The sequence below is a fragment of the Neofelis nebulosa genome, chromosome 12 (assembly GCF_028018385.1).
Source record: "Neofelis nebulosa isolate mNeoNeb1 chromosome 12, mNeoNeb1.pri, whole genome shotgun sequence".
NCBI classification, from domain to species: domain Eukaryota; kingdom Metazoa; phylum Chordata; class Mammalia; order Carnivora; family Felidae; genus Neofelis; species Neofelis nebulosa.
In genome coordinates this window covers 89,147,359-89,167,452 of record NC_080793.1, presented here as the reverse complement: position 1 = coordinate 89,167,452, position 20,094 = coordinate 89,147,359, and the positions used below count along the sequence as shown (strand labels likewise).

Here is a 20,094-nt window from a genome sequence, read left to right as displayed (position 1 = left end):
GGCAAATATTCGGAGGCAGTCCCCGCCCACAAGTTTCAAGCATGTTTCTGTACCAGCAGGTAATTTTTCAAGCCTGAGAAGGGGCTCAGTGGGAGAATTTACTGACCTCGTTTGGCCACCAGGGCCGTACAATTTCTTTGAATATCTGGCTTTTCCAGGAAATCAGACTAGGAAAGTTCATTTGTCTGAAAAATGTCACTTAAATTTTGAGGAACTTGCTGAGGGTATAATGTCCAAGGGTATTTTGCTCCAATCATGTTTGGGGAAGATTTTTCCCCAGCCCCACACTTTCTTTATCACCTGGCCAGCAATCCTGGGCCTTTTCCCTAGCAAACAGAGCTGATACGTACAGTAAGAAGGATGAGAGGTGGCCATGAGATTCAGCACCTTCTACTGGCCAGAGAGTAATAAAAGATGAGTTGAGTATGGGAAGGAATTGGACATGGGCTGGACTGAACAAGACTTGGGCAGTCAGATGGGCTCTTCTAACAGGTGGGTGAAGGTAAAGAAACACCTGGCACTTCACCTTAAACCCAAGGTCCACCACTCCACACACTGGGCTCCAGCCTCTTTTCCTGACATCCTCGGATCCTGCTCTAGGGTGGGGCATCCCATCACACAGGCTTGGTGTGGGAGAGGAGTGATCAGGAAGAACTGGTGGAATGAGCAGTCTACTCCTACTTGTAGTAATTCCTAGCTGAAGAGGAAAGCAGCGATACAAGCTAACCTTCACGGTGTTCTAAATGTTGCTAGGGCAGTTCCAAGTGCTTTATGTGTATTAACCCAATTAACTCTTACAACAACCCTAGAAGGTAGGTATGCTCATTGGTATCATTTTATAAATAGGGAAACTGAGGCACTGAGAGGGCAGACAATTTTGCTGAAGGACATATACTGAGTACATGGGAGAACTGAGATTTAGCCCCCATAGTCTAGCTCCAAGTTCTTTTATTTATTATTGCTCTCCTTTGTGTTTGTAATAGTGAGCATCTCTGATTCTATCTGCAACCAGACACTACTGAAATAATCATAAATATATATATATATATTTATATATATTTGTATATATTTATATATGTGAATATATATATTATATGTATATATATAATATATATATGTGTATATATATATGTGTGTATATGTGTGTGTGTGTGTGTGTGTGTGTATATATATATATATATATATATATATATATATATATATGAGATAACCTTAAGAGAAACCAATGGGAGTTCTCGAGCCTGTCTAAAGTGAGACCTCTTAAGAGTATCAAACCTGACAAATAAAAGGGGATTGAATGGAGCCCCTCCTGGCCTGGGATTATAAAAGAGAACAAGATCTTTAGGGACAGAACCATGGATTCTAGTGGCAGGAACTGTGACATTATCTGACAGTGGCATGCTTTGCATTAAAAGTAGGGGGTATGTTGACATTTTTGCTTCTACTCTGTGTTCCTTTACTCTTCCCCTCCTGTTCTCTCTGTCCCTTTCTTCATAGGCGGCAGCTACTTTGTGTCCAGTAGACATACGCATTATTGATCTCTCTTGCAGGCAAACACTCTGTGTGTGTGTGTGTCTATATATCTTTATATCACCTATGTATACACACATATGTTTCATACATACAAATTTATCTCTACAAATTGTTAGTTTTCTAAAAATATTAAGCAATCAAATTCAACAAACCATTTACTCTATATACTGTATGCCTAAGGTAGTTAAATTATTACCTTCATGCTCAATAGAACAGGAAAATAGTCGAGTCAAATGAGGTACCAAAGGCTGCTAAAGGCCCAGCCAGACATGATACTAAGGATGAAGAGACCTATGTTCTGGGAATATAGGAGTGGACCCAGTGGACTGAGTGAGCAAGCTGTGGTGTGCCGTCTGGGAAGGAAGGAAACTGGGCTAGCCAGGAGGGCTCAAGAGAGGGAGAAATGCATGTTCATTATGGATACAATGGCCAGGATACTCACTCCCTGTCCGTACCCACACTGGGACAGTCAATGCCTCTTGTCCCCTAGCAAATTGAAGGGTCATCATGGTACTTTAATTTGCCAAAAGCTGACTTGCAACAGACATTTGCTATATCTTTTCAATAGATGTCTGTGTGTGTGTGTGTGTGTGTGTGTGTGTGTGTGTGACATTATTCATTTCCAGTAACTTCTTGAAGTTCAAACCAGAGCATTCTCATAACCATCCTGACTTTGAGGAAGTAGTCTCCTGTCTTACTTCCCTCTCTCCACGTTCACCCCTTTGTTCCCCAATTTTAACTCCTCTCTTTATAGCCACCAAACTTGAAGCTTCCCTGACTGTCCACAGAATTCCCCAGTGACTCTCTTTCATGTAATCTAGGAGAAATATCAAAGAGAAACTTCTTTCTGAGCTCCATAATCTACATTTATAAATTGTTCTTAAGTAGCAGTTTGGGTCCTCTGGATCCACTTTCTCTAGAAGTCCCAACTGTCTTCCCAATTGACTACCCAGAAATACCAAACCTCTTGAGAAATAATATTTACTATTTTTTTCCTAATGTTTATTTATTTTTGAGAGAGAGAGAGAGAGAGAGAGAAGGGGCAGCGAGAGAGGGAGACACAGAATCTAAAGCAGGCTCCAGGCTCTGGCTGTCAGCACAAAGCCCAACGTGGGGCTTGAACTCAAGAACCTCAAGATCATGACCTGAGCCAAAGTCAGATGCTTAACCAACTGAGCCACCCAGGCGCCCCAACAATATTTATTCTTTCTAAGCAATATAATGAATCACTTTTGGAACAAAGAAGGATCTATATCCCAGGATTGTAGAATTATACAGAATATCCAGAAAGAATTTAAAGCTGTTCACAAGGCTCTCTAACATACAACAAACAAGCACAAATGTAAAGTGGGTCAAGGAAGGGTAGGGAAAGAAGCATAAAGCCCAAACCACGGAGTCTCCTCTTCTTCCTGGGCACAAGCCAGGAATGCATGCTCCCTGTCAGAATACACGGGCTTGCTGTGGTTGAGCTACCATCTGCTTTTTTCCAGACCTCGACACCCATCACCTGATTGTTCTCCCTGCTTCCATGTCCCCACATTGTAGCAAAAGTGATCTCATAACACAAGCAGGATCGATCATTCTCCTGCTTAAAGCCTTCAGCAATTTCCCATTGCACTTAGAATGGAAACCAAACTCTTGACCATGCACTCAACGTCCTATATGGCTAGCTTTCCAATTTCATCTTGTGCTTTTCTCCCTCCTTCATTTGCTACTCTCCTGTCACTCTGGCCTCCCTTCTATCCCTTGATCATGTCAAGCTCAATCCCACCTTAAAGCTTTTGTGCAAATTGTACATCCTGCTGGAAGTACAACAACTTTTGTACGGCTCAGTTTAAATGTTATCTTTTCAGAGAAATCCCTTCCCTATTCATTGTCTGTAAAGTCATTTCATGACTCTTAAATTTTATCTTGGTCTTTTTATTATTATTTTTTTAAGTTTATCCACCTATTTTGAATGGGGAGAGAGGGGCAGAGAGAGAAGGAGAAAGAGAATCCCAAGCAGGCTCTGCACTGTCAGTGTGGAACCCAATGTGGGGCTCAAACCCACGAACTGTGAGATCATGACCTGAGCCAAGATCGAGTCAGACGTTTAACTGACTGAGCCACCCAGGTGACCCTACCTTGGTCTCTTATTTATTGCTATTGTTGCACTTATGTAGTCATTTATCTGTTTATTAGGTATCTCCACCTTCACTCCCAGACCCTCATCCAGATTGTGAGTTCCACCAGGCAGGATCCAACCCATGTATGTTTTGTTCTTTCCTATATCTTCAGTATCTAGCTCAAAGCTTGCCAGGCAGTAAATACTCATTAAATATCAGTTGAATTAAAAAGTTAAATTCGCTATAAGTTTTCCAATCCAATGTTGGACAGTTAAACAATTACTAATACCTCTAAGGTTGATGGTAAAACAAAAAAACTTCTCACTTGAGGAAACACAATTACTTTGGCATTAAGATCAAAGGGAAATTTTTCCTAGAGTCCCTTAGAAAGCACATTATGTAATGACGTGAACAATGTCCTCATCCATATTTTTAGAGTATATTCAATGACCAGTTTCAAAAAGTGCTTTGTTAAAACAACCTCAATAGAGGCCAATGACATTATAGCTATTTTAATTCAATGTAGTCTTTTCTTGCTGGGATACCAATACTAATTTGGTCTTGATGTTCAGCTGTAGCCAACACTGATAGCTCTCCCTCCAAATTCATAAACTCCTTTTTCCAGCTAGATTATATGTCCCAGCCTCCCTTGCAATTGGGTATGATCTTGTGACTGAATTCTAACCAATGAAATTCTAACCAACGAAATTCTAACCAATAAAACCAATTCATAAAAACTTTCCACTGAGCTCCTCTATATTCTCCTAGTTTAACAAGCTGTATGGAGGCCCTCTAAGGAAACCTCAGAAACCACATACTGAATATAACAGGGCCATTATCCATCTGAGTCCTTGATTGACTACACAGAGCAGACTGCCTACCCAAGTAGATACTGACTCTGTCCTTTTCTTATAGAAATTTTACCCCACGCCTATGGACAGAACATACATATTCTTCTACCAGCTCATGTTCAGCATTTACAATGTGCTTGAGTTTTCTTACACATATTAACTCATGTAATTATCTTAACAGCTCTCTTGATTCAGGTACTATCATTGGCTCCATTACACACATCAAGAAAGAAAGAAGTACAGCAACTTAACCAAGGTCAAAGAAACAGGAAGCAGCAAACCCAGAATTCAAACCCAAACAGCCTAATTCTACAGTCCCTGCTCTCAATCACTCTCCTACCCTATTTTCTAACAGAGTTTTATTAAACTCTTTGTTGACATAGGTGCCAACTAATTAACTAAAGCCAAATGTTAGTCTTCAGCCATGCTTGTGATCCCTATGTCCATTGGAAATACTTTAATACTTGGCATGAATTATTGTGAGTCAATAAAACACTCTCCCAACCACTGTCCGGTACATATAAGTGTAATCCTGGATGAAAACTATGTCTGGGTTTCTTCCTTTTGTTTCTTCAGTCTCTTACAGGGAGGCAGAGGCAGTGATAAGACTGTGTGAGTCAGCAGGGGAAAGATGATGGAGTAGAAAAGCATCAGGAGTTTGTTTTCCCACCTGGACAATAATTACAGTGGCAGAATCTGTCTGATACAACTATTTTGGAACTCTGGAATCTATTGAAGACTTGCAATTTCCAGGGGAAGGCATGGTAAGTTGCAGTTAATTTTGATACATTTCAGCTCATAGCACAATATCAGCTGCCTATTTCCTACCCCTCCTCCTATGGCAGGAGGCTAGCTATGCACATATTCCTGGAATAGCCCACACACAGCTTGTGGGAGCCAGGGCAGGCAAAAAAGACCCTATTCTCCAAATATTGAGGATTTTTGCTCTTATCACTGATTGCTGCATCTTACCACAGAGGTGCAGACAAAGAGGCAGCGGCCATTTTTGTTGCACCTCCTCTCATTGCTGCAATCCCCTCCCCCTCCAGCTGACATGACTTCCAGGGGACTTAAAGGGTCAAAGCCCTTTTTCTTACTATCCCCTAAAACTTCACATTTTTCTCTTTTTTCCCTTTGGGGACCCAGACAACAAAGACTAGGACATTTATAACTGCAGATATGGGGAAATTTTTAAAGTGACTGCATATGGTCAGAGAAAGGAATAGGTTCATAACAGACCTGAGAAGACCTTAAGTTTACACCTTGGTAAAATTGGCACAGATTCTTGGCACAGAGACAGACTACAACAGTAACAACAACAGCAACAACAACAAAATAAAAACAATATACAAAAACCATAACAAAACAGCAAACTCTAGGGAATATGGAGAATCTTATTTCTAGAGTTAACACATTATTAGATTCAAATGTCTTATTTTCTACCAGAACAACAAAAACAAAAATAAGGCATACAAAGAAACAGGAAAGTATGGTGCATTCAAAGGAAAAAATAAATCAACAGAAACTGTCCCGATAAAGACCTGATGGCAGATCTACTAGAAAAATACTCTGAAACAAGTGTGTTAAAGGTGCACAAAGAACTAAAGGATGGTATGGAGGAAGTCAAGAAAATGATATATGAACAAAACAGGAAGACTGATAAGGAGATAGAAAACCTAAAAAGAAACCCAAAAGGAATTCTGGAGCACAAAAGTACAATACCTGAAATGAAAAATTCACTAGAGAGATTCAATGGCAGATTTGAAAGGGCAGAAGAAAGAACCAGTGAACTTGAAGATAAGACAATGGAAATTATCAAGTCCGAGGAACAGAAAGGAAAGACTCTGAAGAAAAGTAAACAGAGCCAAAGTGACCTGTAGGACACCACCAAGTGAGCCAGAACATGCATCACATGAGTTCCAGAATGAGAAGAGACAGAGAAAGGGGCAAAGAGAATATCTGAAGAAATAATGGCTGAAAACTTCCCAAATTTGATTAAAGACATGAATATAAACATCCAGGAAGCTCAATGAACTTTCAGTTCTGAACTCCACTGAGACACATTATAATCAAACTTTTGAAAGACAAAGACAAAGAGGGAAACTTGAAAGCAGCAAGAGAGAAGCAACTCATCACATACAAGTGATCCTCAGATAAGATTATCAGCAGATTTCTTATCAGAAATTTTGGAGGCCAGAAGGCAGTAGCCGATAATTATTACTACTAGGCTTGCTCTGCAAAGAAATGCTCAAAGGAGTCCTGCAGGGTGAAATGAGACAACAGACAGTAACTCAAAGCCATATGAAGAAATAAAAATCTTGATAAAGATAAATACACAGGCAATTATAGAAGCTAGTATTATGGTAACAACATTTTGTAATTCCACTTTTTGTTTTCTAAATGATTTAAGAAATTAATGCACTTAAAAGAATTATTAGTTTATGTTTTGGGGGATACAGTATATAAAGATATAATTTTGTGACTTCAATAGTCAAAATGGATGGGGAAAAAGTTGTAAAGGAGCAGAATTTTTGTATGTTACTGAAGTTAAGGTAGCATAAATTCAAATTAGAGTGTTAGAACTTTAAGATGTTAAATGTAATCCCATGGGAATCATGAAGAAAATAGCTATAGAATATACGAGAGAGAGAGAGAGAGAGAGAGGAACTTAAGCATTTCCCTACAAAAAATTAACCACAAAAGAAGAGAGTAATGCAGTAAATGAGGGACAAAAAAAGCTATAGGCTATATAGGATATAGAAAAATGACAAAATTAAGTCCCATCTTATCCATAATTACTTTAAATTTCAATGGCTAAAACTATCCAATCAAAATACAAAGATTGACAGAATGGATCAAAACACATGATACAACTGTATGCTGTCTATAGGATACTTACTTTAGTTCCAAAGGTACAAACAGATGGAAAGTAAAAGGTTGGAAAATATATTCCATGCAACTAGTAATGCAAAGAAAGCAGGGGTAGCTATACTAATACCAGACAAACGGACTTTAAAACCAAAAAGTTTGCAAGAGACAAAGAAGGACGTTACATATTAATAAAAAATTAATACAGCAAGAAGATATAACATCCCATTTACAATAGCATCAAAAAGAAAAAAATACTTAGGAGTTAACCAAGGAGGTTTAAGACTCACAAAATGAAAACCACAAAACATTGCTGAAAGAAATTAAATAAGACACAAATGGAAACACACCCCATGTTCATGGGTTGGAAAGCTTAATATTGTTAAGATGCCAATGCTACCCAAAGCAATCTACAGATTCAGTGAATCTCTATTAAAATCCCAATGGTATTTTTTTGCATAAATAAATAAAATGCATCCTGAAATTCATATGGAATCTCAAGGGACCTCAAATAGCCAGAGCAATCTTAACAAAGACCAAAGCTAGAGGATTCACACTTCCTAATTGCAAAACTTACTACAAAGTTGTAGTAATCAAAACAGTACAATATTGGGGAAAAGGCAGACATATAAGTCAGTGGGATAGAATAGAGAACCCAGAAATAAACCCCTCAACATATATGATGAAATAATTTCTGGCAAGCTTGCCAAGACCACTCAGTAAGTAAAGGACAGTCTTTGTAATAAATGGTACTGGGAAAACTGGATATCCACAGGCAAAACAATGAATTTGAACCCTTATCTAACACCATATACAAAAATTAACTTAAAATGTATCAAAGACTCAAATGTAAGAGCTAAAATAATAAAACTTCTAGAAGAAAACATAGAGCAAAAACTTGATGAGATTGGATTTGTCTTGAATATGACATGAAAGGCACAGGCAACAAAAGAAGATATAGACAAACTGACTTCATGAAAAATTTTAAATTTTGCACATCAAAAGACAATGCAAACATTGCAATAAGGCAACCAACAGAATGGGAGAAGCTATTTGCAAATCATATATCTGATAAGGGATTGATATCCAGAACTCCTAAAAGTCAAAAACAATAAAAGCCTGATTAAAAACTGGCAAAGGGCTTGAACTGACATTTCTACAAAGAAGATACATGAATGGCCAGCAAGCACATGAAAAGATGTTCAACATCACTAATCATTGGGGAAATGCAAATCAAAACCATAATGAGATACCACCTTACACCCTAGAGTGGCTACTGCCAAAAAAAAACAAAAACAAAAACAAAAACAAAAACAAAAACAAAAACAGAAAATAACACGTTGGTGAGGATGTGTAGAAATTGCCCTTGCATACTGTTAATGGGAATGTAAAATGAAATGGTGCACCCACTGCGGGAAACAATATATCAATTCCTCAAAAAATCACTGTATGACCCAGCAATTCTAGTTTTGAGTATACACAGAAAATAATTGAAAACAGGGTCTCAAAGAGGTGTACCCATGTTTATGACAGCATTATTCACAATACCTGAAACTTGCAAGCAACCTAGGTGTCCCATCAACAGATTGATGGATAATCATAATATAGTGTATACATTCAATGGAATATTATTCAACCTTAAAGAGAAAAGAAATTCTGACATATGCCACAACCTGGATAAACCTTAAAAACATTATGCTAAGTGGGTGCCTAGATGAGTTAGTCGGTTAAGCATCCAACTGTTTTTTTATTTTTATAGAAATAGAACATTGAACTTCTTTTTAAAAAAATTTTCTTAACATTTATTTATTTTTGAGAGAGAGAGAGAGAGAGAGAGAGAGAGAACGAGCAGCGGAGGAGCAGAGAGACGGAGACACAGACTCTGAAGCAGGCTCCAGGCTCTGATCTGTCAGCACAGAACCCGACATGGGGCTCAAACTCACAAACCGTGAGATCATGACCTGAGCCGAAGTTGGACGCCTAACGACTGAGCCACCCAGGCACCCCGTAGCACCCAACTCTTTATTTCAGCTCAGATCATGATCTCACATTTCATGGGCTTGAGCCCCACATTGGGCTCTGTGCTGAGCATGGAGACTACTTGGGATTCTCTCTCTCTCTCTCTCTCTCTCTCTCTCTCTCTCTCTCTCTGTTTCTCCCTCTCTCGCCCTCCCTGCTTGTGCTCTTTCTCAAAATAAATATTAAAAAAAAAAACAACCAAAAACATTATGCTAAGTGAAATAAGCCTGCCACAAAAAGACAAATACTGTATGATTCCACATATACGAAATATTTTACAGTAATCAAAATCATAGAGACAGAAAATAGATTGGTGGTTGCCGGGGGCAAGGGCAAGTGGGGAATAGGGAGTTACTGTTTCATGGGTACAGAATGTCAATTTTTACGATGAAAAGGGCTATGGTGCTGGATGGTGGTGATAGTTGCACATGAATGCATTTAAAAATGTATACTTAAAAATGGTTAAGATGGCAAATTTTGTTATGTATATTTTACAATAAAAAAAAAGCAATAGCATGATCAGAAAAAAAAAAAAGATTGTAGGAGTTAGGGTGAGTATCTGCTGGTGAGGGTAGGAAGATGAGCTTGAACTGATGACTCACCAAGAGGTTATCTGCACAGGAGAGAAATAAACCCATTTATTTGTCTCAGTCCAGCAAATCCGTGTGCCACAGCTTGGAGAAGATTTGAAACACAGCCCTGTAGGATCTTTTGATCTTTGAACCACTATAATGATCTCGCTGAATTAATACATTTACAGAAAATCTTGCTGCTATTGCAAATTTTGATGATGTATCAGACATGAAGCCTGGACCCTGCCATATATCCTGCATATGTAGCACTGCCTCAATCCATTACCTTGTCATCATTATGACTCTAATGGGATGCTGCTTGTTCAGTGGAGTAAGGGGTTTCTTAAAAGTCAGAGATTGTCAAAGTGTGACCTGGGGGCTAACTCTGGTCTACTGTTTTTGTAAATAAAGTTTTATTAGAACACAGCCATGCTAGTTTGTTTGCATATTAATTATAGCTGCTCTTGCACTCTAATGGCAGAGTTGAGTAGTTGCAACAGAGATCACATGGCTCGCGAAGCCTGAAATATTTACTATCTGGCCCTTTACAGAAAATTTAAAAATGCCCACCCTTGTTATAATGGAGTAGGAGAAGAAAGGATAAAGGGATAGGTTGGAGGCTCATTGTGGGGATCTCGAATGGGGAGGCCAAGGTGTTCAGACCTTATCCTTCACTCAGGGAGGAGCCACTGTAATACTAAGAAAGTGCTGTGATGACAGAAATATGTTTAAGGAGAATTCTGGTGACTTTATTATAAATGCTGAGAAAATGGGGGCTGAAACAAAAGGCAGGGAGCATGGTTAGGAGGAAGCTTACAGTTACTTAAACTGAGGTGATTAGGGTCTGGAGCAGACACTGTTGGTTGTCTACCACCATTCAAACCCCCATCTTCCACTGTGGCAAGGCCCCGACTTTGTTAAGGTATCTATCCTCATGTGACCCAGAAAAAGATGGTCTCATCCCTGGCTCCTGGGTAAATCCTTGCCAACAATTGGTTTGGGGGATGGGCATGGGGCCTGGTCGTGGCCAGTGAGACACACGAGGTGTGGCTGCTCAGTGTGGAATGTGGGACTACCATAGCTGTCTTGCTACAAGCTTGTGTATATAGAGTCAACCCCCCACCCCCACCACAGAGTGAGGCCAAGAGAATTGCAGAGAAATAGAGACAGAGCCATTCTACATGTATATTTCTTGCTGAGATAATGATCTTTCTTTTGTTTAAGTCAATATGAACATCCTAATAGAAGGGCCAAGAGAGGGCAGTAATTGTGAATTCACAAAAGAAGAAGTTGGAAGAAGAAATTCTGTGAAAGTAGATTAGGTCAATATTGAAGCTGAGCTATGAGAAAATGGAAGAGTAAATATGGTCCAAAGGTTTTAGCTCTGGTGACTGGGAACCTTAATAAACCATTAACAGAAAGGCACAAATGACGGGCATGGCCCACTGTTTCTGTTTTAGTCTATTTCCCTGTGAGGCCAACAGACATCCCAACAGAGGATCTGCTTTGCATATTGCTTTGCATATTGCTTCCCAAACATATGAGTATGAGATAAAGCTCATTTGACCCTACAATATTGTAGCTGTCAGCAAACATTCTAGGAATGCAGTTATATACAATATTTATTTTTTATTATAGATGTTTAAATTATAACAGAAAGGATGTATTGTTTTGTAGTGGTTGTTAGATTGGGAAAAAATCATTTCCTTGTAGAATTCAAATACCCATTTTTTTAGGGTGAGAGTGCAAAATATTTTTCTAAAATTAGGGTGCAATAAATTTATAGTAGGAAAAATTCATTTAAGTATACATAGATAAGTGTACCTTAATTTCTTTATTATAAAAAATACATTAAATCCTATATTCATCTGCTTTTAAAATATTGCCCAAAGAAGAGAAGATATCCAATAAAAAAGTCAACGATGAGTTGCTTTTATACTTACAAAGAGACAAACACATGCAGAGAGAAAGAGACTGAATAAAGATTTGCGGGGGGGAGGGGGAAGGGAAAACAGTAGGAGAAACAGATGCATTGTCTTTTCATCATATAAATACCCACAGGATGAAAGCCTTGGTGGGTGCCATGGCCTGGCTAGAGCTACAGATGAAAACCCACAACTCAAGTGTTGCCCTAATACAAAGAGGCAAATTTCAAACTCATTAATACTGCTTTAACAAAATTTTCTAGACAAAAAATGAGTTGATCAATGTACTAGAATAGAGTCTATGAACAGATAAATAGATATGTAGACAGAGATACAGTCAATTGGTTTATGATAAAGGTGACACTGCTATACAGCAAGGGGAAAGACAGTCTTTTCAGTAAATAGTGTAGGGACAATTGGTTATCCATATGATTTTTAAAAATGTGGGGTGTCTGGGTGGCTCGGTCAGTTAAGTGTCTGACTTTTGACTTTGGCTCATGTCATGATCTCATGGTTGGTGAGTTTGGGTCCCACATCCGGCTCTGTGCTAAGAGCACAGAGCCTACTTGGGATCTCTATCTCCCTCCCTCACTCTCTCTCTCTCTCAAAATAAACACCTAAAAATTTTTTTATTATTATGTTTATTTTGAGAGAGAGAGACTGAATGCGAGTGGGGGAGGGGCAGAGAGAGAGGGAGACGCAGAATCTGAAGCAAGGCTCCAGGCTCTGAGCTGTCAGCACAGAGCCCGACGTGGGGCTTGAACCCATGAGTGTGAGATCATGACCTGAGTCGAAATCGGATGCTCAACCGACTGAGCCACCCAGGCGCCCCAATAAACACTTTTTTAAAAAGTAGAAATACTTTTTATGATGTGATATGCAAAAAATTAATTCCAGAAGGACTGAAGATCTAAATGTGAAAAGTAACAGTAGATATTTTAAAAGAAAATGTGGAAAGAGGTCTTCATGACCTTGGAGTAGGCAAACTTTGCTTAAATGGGACCCACAAAAAAATAAAGGGAAAATTGGTAAATAGGACTATGTAAAATTAAGAGCTTTTTGATCATCAAAAGACCCCACTAAGAGAAAGAATAGGAAACACACAGGGTGAGAAAATATCTGGCAAAGGACTTATATGTAGAATCTGATAAGAATTCCTACAAATCAATCGTAGACAACCTAATAAAAAATGAAGACAACACTTAAAAAGCCCCTTCATGGAAGCTGATTGCCACATAGCCCATAAACATGAAAAAGAGCTCAATTCCATCAGCCATCAGGACAATGCAAATGAAAACCATAGTTGATAGGTCTACAGATTTACCAGAATGCCTAAAATAGAAACAACAAAATGCCAGATGTTGGCGAGAAAGTGGAATAACTAGAGTTCTCACACGCTGATGCTGGAAATGCGAATTGGTACATTTCCCAACATTTCCACACTATGCCCCAGAAATCCCACTCTTATGTATGTCTATATCTTGATGGCCCAGCAGTTGAACTTACCAGTTATATACTGAATAGAAATGAGCTCAAGGATTCATCAAAGACATACACTAGAATATCTAGAACAACACTAGTCAGATTATCCCCCATTGCCTGGAAAAACAAAACTATACAGGCAAACGAACATCTGACTGCTTCTGGAGTTGTCCAACCCAGGTAGGTCCCAGTGGTAATAAACTCTGAAACCTCTTCATCAACATGCCTCCAGGCAGTCTTTGGCTGCAGCACAGCAGGGAGGGTAAGAGCACGGGATCTGAAGCCACACTGTGTCTGCATCCTGCAGACATCTGATTTTGGTCCGGTTATCTAAACTTTCTGTTCCTTCATTTCTCCATCTGTCAAGAAGAGATGATAACAGTAGTTTCCTAGTAGAGATTTTAGGAAGACTAAATGAGTCAATACACACAAAGCACGGAGAATATTGCCCAACATATAGTAAATGTTTTAAAAATCTTAACGCTATTGGGGTGCCTGGGCGGCTCAGTTGGTTAAGCATCCGACTTCGGCTCAGGTCATGATCTCACAGCTTGTGGGTTCCAGCCCCTCATTGAGCTCTGTGCTGACAGCTCAGAGCCTGGAACCTGCTTCGGATTCTGTCTCCGTCTCTCTCTGCCCCTCCCCCGCTCATGTTCTGTCTGTCCTTCTCTCTCAAAATATAAACGTTAAAAAAAATTTTTTTTAAGTCTTAATACTATTTATTAAACCTCTTTCATATGTTCCAGTGCTCTGATATGGCAGAACTCATGCAACTACAAAAAGACCACATTTGGGTTAGAATCGATGAGGCACCAAAATTCACGAACTCACCAAGGATTGAGAAAATATAACTTCAGTGGTAGAGAGGATAAAGATTGAGTTCCAACTGCTTTAATTATTTTCTGGCGATTCAGTGGTTTCTCTAACACTGTTATTTGTGTCTTTTGTTTTGTTTTGGGAGGAGGAGGAGGCTTTATGCCCATAACTAATGATAATATGCTTCAATTGTGGTGTTTTTAAGGGTAGTGTGGATGTCTGGCTCATCTCTATATTCTTCATGAAGCCAAGTAGATACAGTAGGCACTAAATGTGTGTTTGTTCAAACAAAGAGGGCAAGTTCTCATTGATGGTGTACTTGTTTCTCTTTAGTTAGAAACCAACCATGGTCATTGTTTTGCTATATTTTGTTTTCAGTTTGACTGAAGGATAGACAGAAATATTTAACTTGAGGTGTAAAAAGAGGAATTACTTTCCACTAGAAAACAGCTTGTTCTGAAATTACCAAGAAGTGAAGCATCTTTCTTTAAAAACAAAACACGGGTATCCAAATAAACATTTTCTAAATTGTCCCTAAATAAGTTACATTATCCTATGCAAGTAATTTCTGCTTTACGGTAGAGTTCAGCATTTACTGACATGAGAGATCCAGATGAATCGAAAAGGGATCAATGCCAGAATTTTAAATGGGCAAATTGAAAAAGAAAAGAAATTCTAGTCAATTGTAACATAATGAAAAACTCCAAAATTATTACGATGACCATCAACCCAACACAACTTTAATTCAGTTATTTTACTTTATAGAAAGAAAAATTAAACATTTTAACTTTAAATTTTTTTAATTTTTAAAAATAAGTTTTAGTAATATATACAAAATTAATTTTGATTTAAAAATGGTTTTTGAAGTCGTCCATTACCAATACAAGTCTGGTTGGATTTATAGCTCCTGGACTTTAAAATAATTTAATAAGTAATTGCTTGGCATTGATACTATCAATATACAAACTGACTAGACCATCCATCATGCATTAGATATGCTGTCGCATTTAGACCTCACTCTGTTTTACCCATAAGGAAACAAGACTCATGAAGTTAAATCACATACCCAAGTCACAGAGTTACCAAGAGTGGAACTTGGGTCTGACTCCAGGTTTCTACACAATCTCTCACTTTTCCTAAATATATGTACATTTCTCAGTACAGCTAGATTTTTTTTTTTTCTTTCAGTTTTTACCTTCCACAGTCACCCAGGATGAAGCAACTTTTAGAACAGTGGTAAAACAACAAAACATGTTTGTTGTTTTTGTCTTTGTTTTTGTTTTTCAGTTTTCTCCTACATGCCTGAATCACTTTAATCAAGTTTTGAAGTCCCCAAGCATCTTCTGTGTCCTAGAAAGAGGCCATTTTGTTGGATCTCATACGTGTTAGCATTGACAACTTGTTTCTGTCTTGCTAAGAGAGGTAGTTGACGGATAAAGCTTGCTGTCAGTCATTTGTTGTTGCTGATTTAAATTTTTTTCATTATTCATGCTTGATGTGGCATTTTCTTTAATTCTCACAACAAAAAAAGATTCTTCTAGTCAGTTTCAGTTATGCAAGTTTTGTTGTCTACTGAGTAACTTCTCCATAATCTTTCATTTTTCACAACTGCAAAGCACTGAGGTGGAAACAGCTTTTTGTGTCTTGTGAAAGTCTGGGTGTTTGGTCTTGGGGCAGACGGCCAAACCTTCCCAAGGAGAAGCCAAGATCTGAAAGGGGAAACCTAGGTTTGGGGGATTTTGATAGTCACCAGTAACCCCCCAAATGCTGGCCAAAAGTTTTACCTTGCAGTTATGCAGAAACTTCGCTTGTGTTAAACTCAGTTCTTAGACTGGATACATATACTGGAATCTTTCTTGCAAATTTCCCCAAGATCCAAATGTTTTAGTGATTTCATATCAAAAGAAACATATTTCATATCTATAACACCATAAACAATGGGTTGATTTGTTCTACTCATTTTTTTTTAACAGTATCATATGGATCTAAACCCACAGTCAGAGCCCATAAGTAAACTGATCATGCTTTTCCATAGTCAAGCCATACTGGGAGTGAAACCAGTGAAAACTGGGGAAAAGGTAAATGAAAGAAAATAATTCAGTCCAGATTGAAAATCCATTGGTGGTTCAATTTAGTTGTTTAAACTCCCTCACCTCTGATGTTTGTATTTAGTCTTACACATTAAGGAGAGTTATCATTTCTTACAAGTAGTACTTGAAAGTTCCTAGAAGGCAAATAATTGAGCTCAGATTTTAAAAATTATAATTTATTTGGAATAGGTAATATGTTCACATGATTCAAAAGTCAAAAGGTCCTACCAGTAAGATTCTCCCACTAGGAACCCACTATGCCACTCCAAAAACAACCAGTCTTTTTTTTTTTTTTTTTTTTTAATTTTTTTCAACGTTTTTTATTTATTTTTGGGACAGAGAGAGACAGAGCATGAACGGGGGAGGGGCAGAGACAGAGGGAGACACAGAAGCGGAAACAGGCTCCAGGCTCCGAGCCATCAGCCCAGAGCCTGACGCGGGGCTCGAACTCACGGACCGCGAGATCGTGACCTGGCTGAAGTCGGACGCTTAACCGACTGCGCCACCCAGGCGCCCCCAAAAACAACCAGTCTTATCAGCCTCTTATGCATGCTTTCAGATATACATTTTTTGCATATACATGTAAATATGTATCTACATTTTTCCCCTTTCAAATAGTACAAAATTTATATCTGCAAGGATAGTGTACCTAATATCAAACTAAGTATACCCAGTATACACACTAAGTACCTGGTGTACAAAGTGTTCATAGTATAAATGCACACATAATACAATGTACAAAGTGCTCATACTATACTGTTCTATATCTTCTTTTTTCAATTTAACAATAACTATATGTCAGAGATATGTTTCATATCAGTACAGAAAGAACTTCCTCATCTGTTTATGTGGCCGTCTAATATTCTTGTTTGGATGCAACGCCCCATTCATTTAACCAGTTCCCAAATGATGAACATCTGGGTTATTTCCAATGTTTTGCTATCACAAACAAAGCTGAAATTCTTTCAGCTTTAAAACCCTTTTTTAAATCAAAATTAATCTCATATTTATTAATTCACACATCCTTCACAGTAAGGATACGTGAATATCCTGACACATATGTCATTTTTCACATACGAGAATAGAACTGTAGGGTAAATTTCTATAAGGGGAATTCCTGGGTCATCTATCATTTTGATAGATATTGCCAAATTATCCTTTTCAGAGATTGTAGCAATTTACATTCCCACTAAAATGTAAGGGATCACGGATTTTCTTCCATTGTTAAATTTATCCAAAGGGGAAAGGGGAGGGGGATAGGGGAGGAAGAGGAGGATGACGACGACGACAAGGAGGGGCAGCAGCTGCCCACACTGCTATGGCCTAGATATTTGCGTCCCCTCAAATTCACATGTTGAAATTCTAACCCCCAAAGATGATGGTCTGAAGACGATGGAGGCTATGGAGTCTTCTTGGGTCATCAGGGTGAAGTTCTCATGAGTGGGATCAGTGTTCCTATGAAGGAGACACCACAGGGATCCTCTGCCCCTTCCACCATGTGGAGAGACCACGAGAAGGTGCTGGGTACAAGCCAAGAGGAGGATCCTGACCAGAAGACAACCATGCTGGCCTTGGCCTTGGTCCCACCTGGACCTGGGACCTCACAGTCGCCAGAAAGGTCAGAAATAAATTTACCAGTCAGCTGCTCTGTGGTATTTTGCTAGAGCAGCCTGAACGGACTAGAAACGCACACCATCAGACGCAGGCATCTTCTCCATTCTCCAGGGTCCAAGTTGAATCTGGCCTCATTGGTGAAAGTTTCTGGCACCAATGATTTCCTCCTTCTTCTACTTTATAATGTTTGCTGTCCTCTCTTCTCACTGTCCTGAGACATTTTCTTCAAGTCTCATATTCTCCAACATTTGAATTATGACTTAATTCTTCTTGAATTTATGTATTATGTCTTCAGTTAGACTGTAAGCTTCTTGAAAGCAGTGGCCACATTTCACATCTTTGACTCCTCTGCTATGCCTTGTAAATGCCTGGCGTAGAGAAGTTGGCCAACAAGTAATTGTGACCCACGGATATGGTTGTAATGGAACTGTGAAGAAACATGAGTGGAATTTCAAGTATTAAAGTGGCACTTGTGGGGTGCCTGGGTGGCTCAGTAGGTTAAGTGTCTGACTTCGGCTTGGGTCATGATCTCGCGGTTTGTGAGTTCGAGCCCCGCATCAGGTCTGACAGAACGGAGCCTAGAGCCTACTTTGGATTCTATGTCTCTCTCTCTCTCTCTCTGCCCCTCTCACACTTGCATGCATGCTCTCTCTCTCAAAAATAAAGAAACATTAAAAAAATTTTTTTTTTTTTTAAGTGGCACTATATCTCATCTTTGGCATGGGCTCGGGAAGGGAAATCAACCCGTAGACTACAAAGAGGGAGAACAGAGGTAGAGGGAAATACAGGAAGCAAAATCAGATTAATATGTTAAGATTTGCCACAATCCTGACACAAAGCCTTCTTCTGGTAAACCCATTTACTTCTTGAGAATTTTCCTTCCCCAAAATGGAGGCACCAGAACACCGTCCTAACTCGGTTTTGCCACCATCGTAGTCATCCCCAGGAGTCTCAAGGCACTGGATCTGAGAGTGTGATCCTTCAGCTGGTCTCCAGCCTGGAGATGATGCAAGATCAGATTCACCTCCCTTTACCTTCCCTCCAGCCAGGATGTGGCTGCCTATTGTTTGAGGCATAGCCTTGAAGGGGGTGTCCCTTTGCAGTGCCTAGGGTCTTAACATCTCATCTCCCCTCCCTATCTGGATCATCCCCAGATTTGCCACCTGGCCTGAAAGGCCCTACTGAGGGGCTGAATCCTGAGGCCTGCATGAGACTTAACTCCACACCAGACTGCTGCCCATCTCCCCAGCCTTGACTCTCATTTTCTGCAAGAGATCTAGAAAGATCCAGAAAGATGACACTGACTAGAAGGAGGAAGATGGGGATCTGTGTTTTCTTCAATGGAGATAGAGGTTCTGAACTTCTGCTTCATTTAATTCCATTCTTCTATACTACAGAATCTGCAATCAGATCATAAATTGATGAAAAAATGGAGCTAAAATATGATAACTTCATAATTAAGAAACCAAGAAGTGTAGGGGCACCTGGGTGGCTCAGTGGGTTAAGTGTCTCTCTCTTTTTTTATTTTGAGAGAGAGAGAGAGAGAGAGAGAGAGAGCAGGGGAGGGGCAGAGAGAGAGAAGGAGAGAGAGAGAATCCCAAGCAGGCTCCATGCTGTCAGCACAGAGCCCTATGTGAGGCTCGATCCCACAAACCGTGAGATCATGACCTGAGCTAAGATCAAGAGTTGGATGCTTAACTGACTGAGCCACCCAGGCGCCCCAAGCATCTGACTCTTGATCTCGGCTCAGGTCACCATCTCACGGTTCGCGAGGGCAAGCCCTGCATCGGGCTCCACGCTGACAGTGAGGAGCCTGCCTGGGATTCTCTCTCTCTCTCCCCTCCCCTACTTGCACACTCGCTCACACTCTCTTTCTCTCTTACTCAAAATAAATAAATTAACTTAAATGAGAAAAAAAGAAACCAAGAAATGTACATTTCAGCCAATTTGGCCACCTATTCTCCATTCGAAATTATGTCATAGTAGTCTTATATACATTACTTTTAAACGACCACTTTATAATTTTCTGTTGAGGGAAAAGACATAAGTAAATAATCAGCAAGAATTATAATAAAAACTATTGCTTGGTATATCTCATCACCAGCCCATGGCATTAGATGAGCTAATATAATCCCAGTGTCTAGCCTGAAGTATGTGCCCAATAAACGGTAATTATCATGACTTTTAATGACAAAACCTCACCACTAACAATTGTTTCA

The 20,094-nt window shown here is 39.3% G+C and overlaps 1 protein-coding gene across 1 annotated transcript in view; it reads right to left on the bottom strand.

The window, feature by feature from the left end:
• PDCD1LG2 (programmed cell death 1 ligand 2) overlaps positions 1-20,094 on the bottom strand; it is a 94,326-nt gene that overhangs the window by 70,142 nt on the left and 4,090 nt on the right. The window lies entirely within an intron of this gene.